The sequence below is a fragment of the Rhopilema esculentum genome, chromosome 11 (genome assembly GCF_057945365.1).
Source record: "Rhopilema esculentum isolate cy_ngs chromosome 11, ASM5794536v1, whole genome shotgun sequence".
Classification (NCBI taxonomy): Eukaryota; Metazoa; Cnidaria; class Scyphozoa; order Rhizostomeae; family Rhizostomatidae; genus Rhopilema; species Rhopilema esculentum.
The window spans coordinates 17,176,175-17,190,512 of NC_142825.1; the positions used below are offsets into that span (position 1 = coordinate 17,176,175).

General features: G+C 36.7%; 2 pseudogenes; one reads left to right on the forward strand and one right to left on the reverse strand.

Annotated features, from left to right (window-relative positions):
- Window positions 1–221: 221 nt before the first annotated feature.
- On the forward strand, window positions 222–10,973 carry LOC135693229 (uncharacterized; annotated as a pseudogene).
- On the reverse strand, window positions 2,532–4,278 carry LOC148959158 (uncharacterized; annotated as a pseudogene).
- Window positions 10,974–14,338: the final 3,365 nt, after the last annotated feature.

Sequence of the window (14,338 nt, forward strand, 5' to 3'; positions counted from 1 at the left end):
ATAGCAATTGACAAATCCACTGCACATCGAGACACCAACCAAGCATTCGTGATAATACACCTATTCGACATAAGCGGCAGCCATTATGAATAAATTTGCGCGCAGAGTCTGGGACCTATTTTAGTGGGGTATAAAACAGCCATCGCTAGACAGAATAGTAGTGGTTGCTCGAAGTCTAACTTATTTGTGCTGAGAATTTCGCGTGAAGCTTCAGGTCAGAGATGGGAAAGAGCAACTGTGCTGTTATAGGATGTGCTAATAGCAGCTATCGCCTTGTGAAATGGAAAAAGTCTCTATGCGAGACGCACAAGCATCAGCAACACGAAGCTTGCGGATGCCCAGAACCTTTCCGTTTGTATTGTTTTCCAGGCCCGAAAAGGTACAAGGAGCAAAGAGATCGATGGATTAAGGCTGTCAAGAGAGAAAAAAAGGGCAAAAAACCTTGGTCGCCTTGCAATAGTGACAGAGTATGCTCAGCTCATTTTATTGATGGAATACCGACAGCTGCAAATTCCGACCCGGTCTTGGAAATGGGTTACACCAAACCCCAGGAACCTAGGCCCAGGAAAAAAGTGGAGAGAAAGCCGTTTGTTGAAAAAGGAAAAAAACCAAGTTGCACTGAATCTGAAGCGGAAGCCATCGCTACAGAAATTACAGAGCAAAAAGACCAGGAAATTGTAAGTGCACCTTCCACTTCATTTCAACCAGATGATGAGGCAGTTCAAGGGGACCATGTTTATTTGCGTTCGGAAGAGAGAGGCCATTGTGAAGCATGTATAGATAAAAGCACAGTGATTCGCTCACTTTCAAAGAAAATTGCAGCTCTCACAAAAGAAAACAAAAAACTTAAAATGATAGGTCAAAAGCCAGTGGGGAGTAGGCAGCCTTTCGGTGTTCATGACATAAAAACAGATAAGAAAATGAATTTTTATACTGGACTGCCAACAATCCTTATCTTCAATGCTATTTTTTCAATGTTGCGACCATATCTTCCAAAGTTGAAGTACTGGCGTGGTCAAAGGACAGCAGACAAGGTCAAAAGGAGATTTATTTCTTCACCAATGAAGCGACTATCCCACAAAAATGAGTTTTTGATGGTGCTAATGCGGCTTAGGCTTGGGTTGCTTAATGAAGATGTTGCTGATCGCTTTGGTGTTTCCTCAGCAATAGCCTCAAACACATTTGCAACTTGGATCAAGCTGTTTAGAAAACTTCTAGGACATTGTATGGTTGCATGGCTTCCAAGGGAAACTATACAAGAGCACATGCCCAATGTTTTCAAGAAGGCTGGACATTCAAAAGTTCGTGCAATTATTGACTGCTCAGAAATCTTCATTGAGAGACCTAAATCCCTTTTTGCATAAGCCATCACCTGGTCAGACTACAAGAGTCATAACACAGTCAAGTTTTTAGTTGGGATACCTCCAACTGGGTATATAACATTTTTGTCTGACTGTTATGGTGGAAGAGCCAGTGATAAATTCATTTGTAAAGATAGTGGTTTCTTTGACCTGCTGGAGCCTTCTGATGAAATAATGGCAGACAGAGGTTTCCAGATAAGAGAAGACCTTTTATTAAGACACTGCTCTCTATGTGTTCCACCGGGTGCAAGGATGAAAGCTCAAATGACAAAACTGAATGTGAAACAACAAAGGACATAGCTAACTTGAGGATTCATGTGGAGCGTGCTATAAATCGCATGAAAACATTTAGAATTTTGAGGTCAAACTTGCCAATTACCATGCTTCAACATGCAGATGACATCATTTTTACATGTGCAGCCTTGTGCAATTTAAAACGGCCATTGATAAACTGGAAAACCAAATGACTCAGATTTCTTTACAATAACATTAACATTCATTAACCATTCATTTTTTTGAGAAAATTATTATATTCATAATACTACTTTGAAATTTACTTAGAACTGTCCTGTTCTATACACCAAATAGCATGCACAGCTTTACTTATATGGTATCAAGAACTTTCTGACAGACCAGTAAATGGTAATTTTCATTACTTTGGGATTTATATAGAGTAAAAAAATTGAAAGGTAATGCAAAAAGACAACCAGATGGATACTTTTATAAGCTCTAAGTACCACATTGGTATTAATTAAGTTTTCCCCACATCCCTTTATTTTCACAATCCTATTCCAAGCAAATATGTTCCAGATCATAGAACATGTTAAAAGTTTGCTAAGTGTATTTTGCAATTTTCCCTTCCAGTGGTTCTATAAATACTGCCTATGTTAAAAATAATGTGACCTAGCTATTGTCTTCAGTTTTGTTCTGTTTGATTGTCGATTTAAATTAAATGAAAAATATAATATGTCCAACTTTTTATTTCCAGCATCATTCTGCTCCTATTATTAATGCTCGTTTTTTTCTGACTTCCTTTACTCAAAAAGAGTTATTTTTCAATCAAAAATAAAGATTGTCTTTCAAAATCACGAGAAATCAAATCATCTATTTACTACTGTAATCTTTTTCCAGAAAAATGTAAATAGAAAATGACAAATTCTCTACTATTAATCACAGAGAATGTTTAGAAGAAAATGTTAGCAACCTACAACCATAGAATGACTTAATATAATAGTTATTGTAAAAGTCAATGAGTAGTTGCTCTACTTCATTCCAGAAATCACATGCAAATTTGATCTCCTCAATGAAGTACCCATGTGAAGTCCAAACAAAAAAGTAACATTTCTTCAAACCAGTAACTACCATCTGGGTTTGACACTGAGAGAAGTATTTGTGATTTTGTTTCAATTTTAGCACTCCATCCTCTCTCTGTAGGTATGGCAAATTTACATGTATGTCTTGAGGTGAAGTATGACTTATGGAAATGGGGCATTTGACTTCTAAGCATGCTTTTCCACAACAAGAGCATGTTACTAATCTATCTGGACTTGCTCCAATAAATGGATGTTTCCGGTACAGGAATAAACCACACTCTTCTATTTTGACATCATTGTGCTTGGTTTTAAGATGTTCTTGGAAAGCATTCACTGCATGGACTTCCATTGAACGTCCATATTGTAATGCTGGCAAGTCTGGATTTACAAATGTCATCCCAGATATCCTTTGAAATAAAGACCATAAATTGATATGAGCAACCCCAGAATTCTTCACTTTTCTCATTCTGGTCACTACTTCATGACATTTTGATGCTGTGATAACATACATTCTGTATATATGCCAATTTTTGTTATCATTTTGCCCCTTTGTCAGATTTTAAATATTCTCAATATTTTCAAGAGTCATGCTTTCTGAAATATTCTGGAAAAAGCTTCTGGCATTTTTTGAGACCATCAAAACATCATCAATGCTTACGATATTGCCTGGCTTTGGTGCCAATGACACAATTACATCTTCTATAGCATTAATCTTTGGCTTTGGGACAGCAGTTGATAAAATAAGGGGGGTTTCAACTTCCTTCAGTGCTTCAGCAACATCTGCCAAAGTGAACAGCTTCACTTCACTGTACAAAAGGGGGTTATAAATCTTCTTTGGAGAGGAAACCAAAGAACGCTTCTTCTTTCCTCGATTTCCAAAATCATCCCTGTTAAATTGGGCATCCTTGATCTTCTTGGGTTCAATTGTGGCACGGTTTGGTAACCACTCACAGGGCATGGCAGTGCAGGCAGGATTTGCAAGACCAAGTCTGATGGCAGCCTCAACCCTAAACAGAACAGCAGCAACATGGTTGCATGTCTGGGACATCCCAGCCATGCAAGTGCAATGAGCACTCTTGACTTTAGCAGATTTTTTCTCTACACATAGCCACAGCTTGTGTGCAGGATCATTAAGTCTTTCAGAGGGACGACAGTCAGACTTTAAAAGACAGTAGTTGCTGCTTTCATCAATTCGATGGTAACTGATAGGACCAAGCCAACCATTTGTAAAATATCAATAGGCCTTTGAGCTTTTATAATCATTTAAGTCTTCAGCTCTAACTTCACTGGGATTTATCATAAAAAAATTGAAAATATCTGGGTACAAAATGTTAGGCCAAAGACGAATGGCTTCTTCCTCCGTTAACCAGCCATCCAAATGAAACGTATCTGGGATAACGTAGTCTTTAAAGACAACTCATGTACTCGTCCTGCATCTCTTGCTCAATCTCCTCGGCTGTTTTGATCGGCTTCACGTCGTTCTCTGCCGCAGCAAAGACTCTTGCCACCAGTTCTTCCTTCCTCCCTGAAACTTTCAGTCCCCTACGCCTTAAATACGATTTCAGCTCCTCGACTTTCATTTTCGCTACCATGTCAAAATCCATTTTACGGAGAAAGCTCAGTCGCGAACGTTCAACGATTTATGTGTTTCCTTGCAACAGGCCGTTTTTTACCCCACTAAACTAGGTCCCAGACTCTGCGCGCAAATTTATTCATAATGGCTGCAGCTTATGTCGAATAGGTGCATTGTTCAAACGGGAGACGAATAGAATGCCAATTGATGCCCCTTAGTAAATGGATATCAAGAAACTCAAGAAAGAATGAATCCAATTATTCATGGAGGTTCTGGAAAAGAACTAGGAAACCATGTTGTTAAAGTTTTGAGAACTTACACCGAATTTCTGCGAGGTAAGATTTCTTGTTTCAAATGTGCAGGCTTTTAATTAAAATTTCTATAGCCCCACAGGATGAACTATGGACTGAACCTCTTTGCTAAGATGATTTTGCAGCTCTTAATTTTCTATTTAATGATTTGCCTTATTATAAAACAATGAATCTCTTGACAATCAAAATACTACCTCTCTTTCAGCTACTTTTGATTGAATTGATCTACAAATATTACTAACTTTTGAGACACTGGATTTTCAGAAGAACAAAATAGTAGTTTGACTAACAATTAAATTTTGTTTTTCTTCTCAATTAGGAATCCTTGCTAATGGCCAGTACCAGGCTAGCATATTTCAGAATACGATGCTTGGGTTATTGGGTATCAAAGAGATGCCAGATCCTTACTTTCTTCTGCCATGGGATGTATCCCATTGGATGGATTTAGCAATGGAAGAGCTTCGTGAAAATTCCAAGTCATCAGAATTCATAAAGTTGTTGATAAAACGCTCGAATCGAATGCACAAAATGTTCGGAAAAGGCAGTGGGCATGCAGAATACAAAGACTTTGCAAAGATTCTCAGACTGAAAACATTAGAAACGGTCACATACGCAACAACACAATTCACAAGATCTTCATTTGAACAGTTCTATAAAATCTGTGCCAGATATGAATCTATGATTAAGTCCTTTATACAGAATCGAGAAGATGGAGGCGATGAATGCAAAGAGATAAAATATCAAGTGCACAGACAACACTATTCTGTGTGGAATGATAGACGTGATGAAGCCTGCTGTCACACTAATTGTCAAAAGTCAGGCACTGTCTGTACGTACTTGGAAGATTGTAGCATGCTATCAAAGACAGAAGATCGGTTACAAAACTATAAATCGGAAAAATGCTAATTCCAGACAAGAAAGTGGCACTTTAGCTCGCAGAGCACTCGTAAGAGTTGACAAGGGAAGAAATTAAGAACTGCACATTTCAAGGAATTGAAGTTTATCCTAGATAGATGGTGGAAGATGAGAGGACCGAGTAAGGGTGAAGCTAAGACAGGTGACAGAGGGAAAAGGCAGAAGAAGAAAAAACAGTTGTATGGAAAGCATGTTCACCAGATGATTGCTTGAAAGACCTGCGACAGCTGAGCCAACAGTTGCAAACCAACCTGACATCTCTCTACCACAAGATACAGACTGACAGAATCACCAAGTTGGAAAGCATCTTTGATATCGAGAGTCCTGTCAGACAGCTATGCATCTTCTCCTTGGAAAATTTAAAAATGCGAAATTTGATGGTTTTCAAAGTACATACATGATAATGAAAATTGTCATGGACATTGGATGTTTTTTGTCATTTTTACAAAATGAATAACCTGGGAAGCACTCTGTATATTTTAGGTACTGGGGAAATGCTTCCCAAAAGGGTATCAATTTCACAATTTTGATATAGGGAAGGGTATCAATGTTCATGATTTTGGTATAGAGAGGGTATCAATTTTCAATATTTTGGTATAGGGAATGCAATTATTTTTTTCAATTTCGGTGCAAAAAAGGCATAAATTCAATACATTTCTGAGAATTAGTAAGATTGGGTATACATTTCCGAACATACTTTTTCAAACGTGAATGGCACCTCCTCAGCCTAAACTGATTAAGTCCCTATCCCCTGGGAGGAATAATCAAGTCAGTCTGAATCCTCACTGAAGGATGATGAATTGTGGCGTGAAATCTCTGCTGAACATTTAAAATACTAATGAAAGAGTCATCTGAGCCTTCAGAATTATTGCTGTCAGACTCATTATCTAGCACAAAACTGTCATCAAATTGTGTACATAAATCTTGAATATTATCTTCATCTTCTTCATCGTCCATCGCAGAAGCATCCTACCTATCAGATGTTTTTTTCACCACTAGAAATCTTTTGAATAAGTTCATAAATGTAATCTGCAACTCACTTTCAAATGTGTTAGGCTTGATCCCATTACAATGTTCAACAATTTGCTTAACTGTAGCTTTTCGTAGCCCTGTAGCTAGGTCCGAACCAGTGAGTAAATGTGTGTTTTTATTTTGTAACAAACTACTGCCAAGTTTTTCAAGCTCTGCTTTCAAGAAGGCCTGCCCTTCAACCCCAATGTGGTTCCCAATAGCACATGCATTCGCTTTTGAAACAATATCTAGCCTATCTTCAAATTTATTTTCCAAATAAGATCTCGTCTGGTTGATATCCAATACCATACAACTCTGACCGCTGCAAGTTTGTCTACAAATATCGCAACACAGATGTCTTGGATTCAATGTTGCATAATTACCAGGAAAAGTTGCCATGACCATTTTACGGCAGCATGTAGATCCATTCACATGTAGATCCTTTCATTTCTTTTGTAACATTTTAAGATTGCATGCAGCCAGGGTATGTTAACAAAAGATCGTGACTTTGGCAGCCATCTCTGCCAGCACGACCTGCTTCTTGACATAAATCATCAATGCTGGTTGGAGGACCATAATGTATGATAAAGTGCAAATCTTTACAATCTACACCCATACTAAAAACCAACAGTGGCACATAAAACTCGTATTTTCCATCAGCATCAGCAAAAGAATCTGTTATTTCTGATTTCTTCATATCATCTGTAGCACCATGAAACATGTCAAATGGCAGAAGTTTATCTCGATATTTTTTAGCAAGGAGTTCTTCAAAATGAGCATATAATTTACATACATGTTTGATCCTTCGGCAAAAAATTATGTACCTGTCACAAGAATAACCTTTGGTTGATATTTTATCAAGAAGCCAAGGAATGTATTTTCAATGGACTTTTCAAGAATCTGCAAAACTGCATATCTTCTGTTAGGCTTTTCTGGTACTCTAACATTGTTCATTCTTCAACTCCAGATTACAGACAATTGTTTTTTGTAACAGATCTTGTAGCAGTGGCAGTCATGGCAACAAAAAGAATGTCCCTGTTCATCAGTGACCTTAGTTGGGATAATTCTCCATATGATTCTCTGAATGAATGGATTTTTTTGCTTGATGTACCCCTAACAAATAGAATTATATCTTTCTGTTATTCCTCGGCTGGAACTTTTAATAATGATGAACAATTTAAATATCTGTTTTAAATATATGAACATTCTGTTGTTTAGAATCTTATCTTATCTCCTGGGGCAGCCACGTAGCTGCAGGAGGGGGCACGGGGGCTGTGCCCCCCAAATGAAAATATTGACAACCTTTTGCCCCCTCTGGCTAAAATTTTTCCAAATGATATTTTGAAAAGTTGGTATAATAATAATTCCATGAGATTATTGCTTTGGCAAGAGAGGACACTTCATTGCTGAAAAGTAAGAAATCTACTTTCAAAATATTCCAAGTCTTTAAATACTTGAATGTGACGTGTGCAGCCGTGGCGTCACAGAATAAAAAGAGGTGGCATTTTTATTATAGTGTGATTTCTTCTGGCTTTTTCTTTGCTCCATTATAAAAAACTGTTATATATCACAAGTCATTAATCAGTTTTGCGCAGCATGCGCTGCGAGGGAAAAAGTCTCCCAAGGTCGTTAATCAGGTTATATTTCCCATCAGTATTCCAATTATGCTGTATTTGAATTGTTGCTGAACTAATGTGCGATCTTGAAACATAGACGTATAATTAATCTTAACACATTAACATGATCTTAATTTTGATTGGTTAATTTATAATTTTGGGTTTGTTCATTGGGTGAATTATGTTTGCTACGATGTGTTTGAGAGAGTTATTGTGAAGTTCCACAATAATCAGTGGGTGATTTAAAAATCTGAGAATTAAAGTATTGCTGAGCCCTCAGATTTTTACCTTGTTCTAAAAGTAAGAATTTGGGATGCATTCAGTTTGAAGAATGAGTTTACTAAAATATTTTGGAAAAGCAGGAAAAGAAAAATCTAGCGAAGGGAAGCCAAGTTCATCTCAGTCTTTACCAGCATCAGAGTTACAAGCATCCAACAGACCGACACTTACACCAGTGAATAAAAAGAGGTGTATTGGATTTGACATTGGCTCTGTGCAGCTAATCAAAAATCTTCCAAAAGATAGACCTATTTGTGAGTTGCTCAGCGAGTACCCAAATTTTTTTTTGGAAACAACAGAATGTTGCCTCAGTTTAAAGTGGTTTCAAAATCGAGAATGGTTAGAGTATATTGAAGGGGTTGATGCATGCCTTTGTTATGCTTGTAGAGTTTATTTGAACAGTCAGGGCCCATTTTCAACAACTGGTTTTCGAAATTGGAGGTCCGCTTTAAAGGCTGGGTCAAAACTGAAAGGATTACCAAAGCATGCCCTTTCCACATCTCATTTAGAAGCGATGAATCTCTGGGAGGAGCACAAAAGCAGAGAGAGCACTAATTCGTCTGTAAATACTTTTGTGCTTACAAAATTACCCGACCACAGAATCTGGTTACGAGCTGTTTTCTATACCATTCGAATATCTTGTGGTTAATGGGTTGCCATTTTGTGGAGATGATGAAAATTGTGATTTCAGCTCTGAAAACTTTGGAGGCAGGGTTTACTTGAATACTTTTAAGGATTTGCTTTTTCAACTGCAACCAGAGCTAAAATTAACCACCGAAAAACTTCCAGCAAACTCAAAATATACATCGCCAGATATTCAACATGAGGTCATCAAGGTTGATTTTAAAATCAAAAATTGAAAAACACATAAAGGAAGCAGAATATTTCACAATAATGGCGGATGGAAGAAGTGACAAGTGTATACGTGAAATTGAAGGGATTGTTGTCTGTTATATCAATCAGGGAAAAAAAATTGAAGAGCATGCGATTGACGTTGTCAAAGTTAAGGACAGATCTGCAAAGGGTTGCTAGAATTATTGCAAGAGACGCTGAGTGAAAATGACATTGATTGCGGGGTATAGTTTCTTAGTGCTACGATGGAGCAAGTGTTATGAGTGGAGTAAAAGGTGGCATGCAGAAACTTTTGTCAGATGAGTGTGGTCGCTCAATTTTAGATGTTCACTGTTATTGTCACAAATAACATCTCGTCGTAAATGCACTGATAAAAAATTTACAAGAGGCTGCTGACCATTACTCACAAGTAATATGTTTATAAAACTGCCTGAAATTAAAGGACGTTAGGGAGAAGTATGAGAATTTTATAAACCCGTTGGGCAGGTTTATAAACTATAAACGGTCTATAAACTAAGGTAATTTGAGATACCCGTTGGGCAGGTTACTTTGACTGTGTGAAAATCATCAACAGTGAAATAAAAGAAATTACTGATTGTTTAAAGGCATGCATGAGTGCAACGTCAGTTAGGAGTGAGCATAGAATAACTTGCAAGGGACTATATGATCAAATATGCAATCCGTTTTTTATTATTTTAAACAAATTCTTCTGCGAATTTTTTGGAAATTGTGAACATTGCTACTAAGATACTACAATCATCAAGCAGTAACATGTCAAGTGTTTTACAAGTAATAGAGGCGTGGCACCGGATCGTAAGTGGTATACGCAGAATATGTTATGTGCCAAAAATTTCATCCGACTTGGAAGATATCAAAACTTCATTCGGAAACAAGAGAAGACCACAGAGAGACAAAAGCATGGCATCACGATTTGACGACTTCTTGGTGGATGCACCAATTCCAGCCAGTAACACCGAAAGTGATGATGCATGCAAGTTAAGGCATGTTGTTGTTGATTTGACTACAGTGTAAAAGTAGTTCTTATTGGCCACTTTTCTCCCTCTCTATGGAAAAAAGAACATCATATAACCAAATTGTTTTGTCAACTTGATGGATAATAACACTTGCAACTCACAGATTAATTTATTAAATGTTTTAAACAAATTCTTGATCTATTAAAATCAAATCATTCAAAAATAGTTGTTCACCTGTTGGATACATTGAAGTTGTACGATTCCTCTCTAAATATTTTTGAAAAGCCTCCAATTTCGGCAATCAGTCTTCCAACTGAGATGTCAATGTTAGTGGGGCAATCCTTTCATATTGTTTCATGCTTTCATTGCATTTGGCTTTTGGGATCGTAAACATCAGCTGTCTGATTGTATCATACTCTGTTTAAAATATCATAATCAGATGTCATTGAGAAAACCAGCTGTATCATTTTCTAAGTTATAATGATGTGAGATATATACAGGGCCTAAAATCAGAAATTTTACCAGATCCACTTTTTTCATAATAATTGAGTGTGGTACTTTGCCTGCACTCCAAGGTGGGTGTGTCTGGAAATAGAACTATTGCGGAAATTCTACTTTGATGCAAATAATATAGCATTATTGGGTGTAATGATACCAAAAGTGATGTAATAGCAACAAAATCATGTTTTTTAACAATATGCAGAATGCAGTTATAAAACGATTACCATCAGTTAAATGTGTTTATTTCTCAGCAAAAATTTTATCGAATGGCATGTCCAGATCTTCATTAAAGTTGTCTTGTTCTTTTGTAGTACATTCAAAAACCCATTTTAACCAATCTTGCTTCCCAGCTTTAGGGGCAAAAAGGTTGAAGCGTCTTTGCTCCTTTTGAAGCCAAATCTTTGCAGCTGATCGGAAATCAAAACAAGCAACATCAGGCATATTTATATCCATGTTGAACATATTTATGAACTTTCAAAAGACGTCACATGGAATCATTTGTTGGCAATGGATCGAGTTGTCTGCATATGTTTTAAATGTTTTTCAATTTATTAATATTATCAGTTATCTAATGCTTTCTCAAAATGATGCAGATAAAGCAGCGTGTTTTTTGGATGTCAGGTACCAGAAGTTTACTAAGCAACTATTGTGTAGGTTAAAGGAGAACTCAAGTGCATCTGATGCCAGGACATACCTCCAACATTCTTTAAGCAAGATGCTTCCCATATTTTTTATAGAAAGTTAGACACCTGTTTTTAGGTATTTTATTAAAATTTAGCGGTAACAATTGGAGCCATACTTTTCAAACATGTGCTAGGTTTTCTCTCTTTTTGTATAGATGGATTTTGCCAACTGTATATTTATTACTCGTACTCACACTCGGTAAAGAAGCATTATGTTCGACTAGTATATCAAGTACCAAAATATGGCTAACAGTAGCTCCTATCGCACTGTCAGTTTAGAAAGGGACAGTAAGTGCCTCTTGTGCGAATCCAGTTTCCTTAAAAATGATAAAATCAGCAACTTCAAGCAAGATGGATGGCAAAGTATGAAAGAGAAGGCTGTGAAAGTTGTGCCGGCGGGACATCAAAATTTTAAATTCTTCAAGACACTCTTTGTTTCTTTTTAATTTATGCACAGGTTGACTTAGTTTTACCTCTAATTTTTTTGCTTCGTTTGTAAATATTCTTGAATATGTTTGTAAATAAATATCCATAACAATATACGCTGTGCACACGTTTTTTGGGCGTTGTATTAGCTATATAATTGAACAAGAAGTCAGATAGAGTTTGAAGTAAAAGACTCGAAGGGCGTTTTTCTAAAGGGTCAAAGCTCGTAAGTTGCGCAAATTATGGAGGCAAATAGATTGTAAATAATTTGTTATTTTTGATTAAATTAGCTTTCGTTTTTCATAAGTTATTCGTTTTGTTCAGTTTATTCTACTACTTGAATTTGTTTGTGTATTTCATACTTTCCCTAACCTATTTCATATTGACTATCTGCTTTTTTTATCAACTGCTAATCTGTATTTAATTATTTTTTGTAGCAAACCACGTTCTGAGAAATCACACTGTGTTGATTTTTTGTGTTTCCTGGTGAGACTCAGGGGTGGGTTTGTACTTTAGCAACGTTTGGTGCCATAGTCAGCTATTGATATTCTTTTGGAGAATTCTTGATACTTCTTCACAAAAGTTCACACAAAAGTAAAGAATACGGAAAGTGCATTTGGGAGAGCACACTTAAATTCTTGAGCGTTCTTTGCTTTTAAAATAGATAGCTTTAAAAGAAGCTTTAGTTTGAAATCTAATCGTGCTGACAGCATAGAGGACGATGACAAGAACGAATATCTAACCACTGGAGTTTCACTGTGTTCTGTAAGCCAACATCTTGTACAAAAGAAGCTATGTTTTGTGTGCAACGAGAAAAGAGACTCAGATCAAATGCATATAACAAGGATGGCTTGGGACTCTGCGCAGAAGACAGATCAGCACGGAGATTGTTCGAGCAAAGAAAAGGTTTATTTGAAAGAGGTGGACCATCGTTTTTATCCTGCAGCAATTTGTTTGCAAATTGCTGTAAGTGGAGAAGCGCATGAAATTTTTGCTGCAGACATATTTTACCACCAATCATGCTACATAAAGTTTGCAGTGAATGCTCACCCACAGAAAGAGGAACAAGATCAAGATGGAGAAGACATGAAACAAGATATATTTCACAGAAAACTTCGCCTGAATATTTTGCAAAACAAAAATGCCTATCTATTAAGTGATCTTTTGAAGGATATTGCGAATATGGGCAAAGAAAGGAGTATGGAACCTCCGATGAACCATAATAGCTTCCTACAAAAGAAAATAGCTGATGAATTTCCCAAAAGGATTGGGTTTTTTTGCAACTGATTTTTTTGTCAGGTAAGTGTATATTCAAATGACATGAATACCTTGGAATATACAGATGCAACATTAAAAGGACATAGTCTTCTAGATAATGATCTTGTCAAAGCTTGTGCCAACATCATACGGAGAAACATTGAAGCAAAAAGTAGGATAAAGAAACTTCTTGGCCTTATACACTGAGTGAAATTATAGATAAACTAGACAGTGGACCTCTACAAGACTTCTGTAGTGAACTCACAAAACTCGCAAAACAAACAAACTCACAAAACAATTGCAGAGAACACCTTTTGTTTTCATCTGGCTCTTTTCTCTTCCTTTTGTATTAAATTCAATAACTCTCTATTATAAACTTTTGAGTTTGCACAGAGCTATTTTTTTTAATTGAGTTGGTGATAAAGTTTCACAGAGACACACGTGGAGAGTTTCTATTTGGTTTTTCACTAAATTAGTAAATGCAACTAAGCAACAATATTTATTAAACTTCTTTAACCTAATCTATCGAACAATCAGCCCAAGTTGTAAGACAAACGAGTATGGTTATGCTATAACAAGTTCAAGACAGCGAGCAACAAAAATTTGGTCCGTGTGATCTCACTGGGGAAGCTTATTAGATCCAAAGAAAAAAAATGCCAAGCAAGTCTTCACTGGGTTTACTTTACACGGATTTAGAAGTAGCAAGCAGTCAATGATAATGCTACATAAAATGGGGAACTGCATTTCCTATAAGGACATCAGGATGCAAAACGAGGCTTGGCCAAGGATGGTTTTGGCGAGTAATCGCATTTCACACAGTTTGGCCAAAGGGATAGCAACTCATGTAACCATTGACAATGATGGTCGTCAAGACACTGTCACTGGATCTGATACAACAACTGACAAAAATTGCTTATTATTTCAGCATTTGCTATCAGGTATCTGTTTCACAAAGTTTTTCATTTGTTTACGATAGTCATATTTATTAGCCTATTCTCAAATGAATTTTATCCAAGGAAGCAATGTTATATCCTTTTCTTATTAGTAGTGCAGTTGAAGTTATCTAGAAGTCGTAATTCTCAATGGATTGCCACTTTATATTGTAGGGGAAGTTCAACTACCCGACGGCATTGCTGAAAGAAATCTTGATTTCGAAAATTTTCAAGATGAGGTAGATGTAGTACCTGCGTTCCGTATTGGTTCAAGGTGTTCTCCTCCAAAATTTCAGAGCCACAAACAAGACCAGAAACCCGAAATATTAAAATG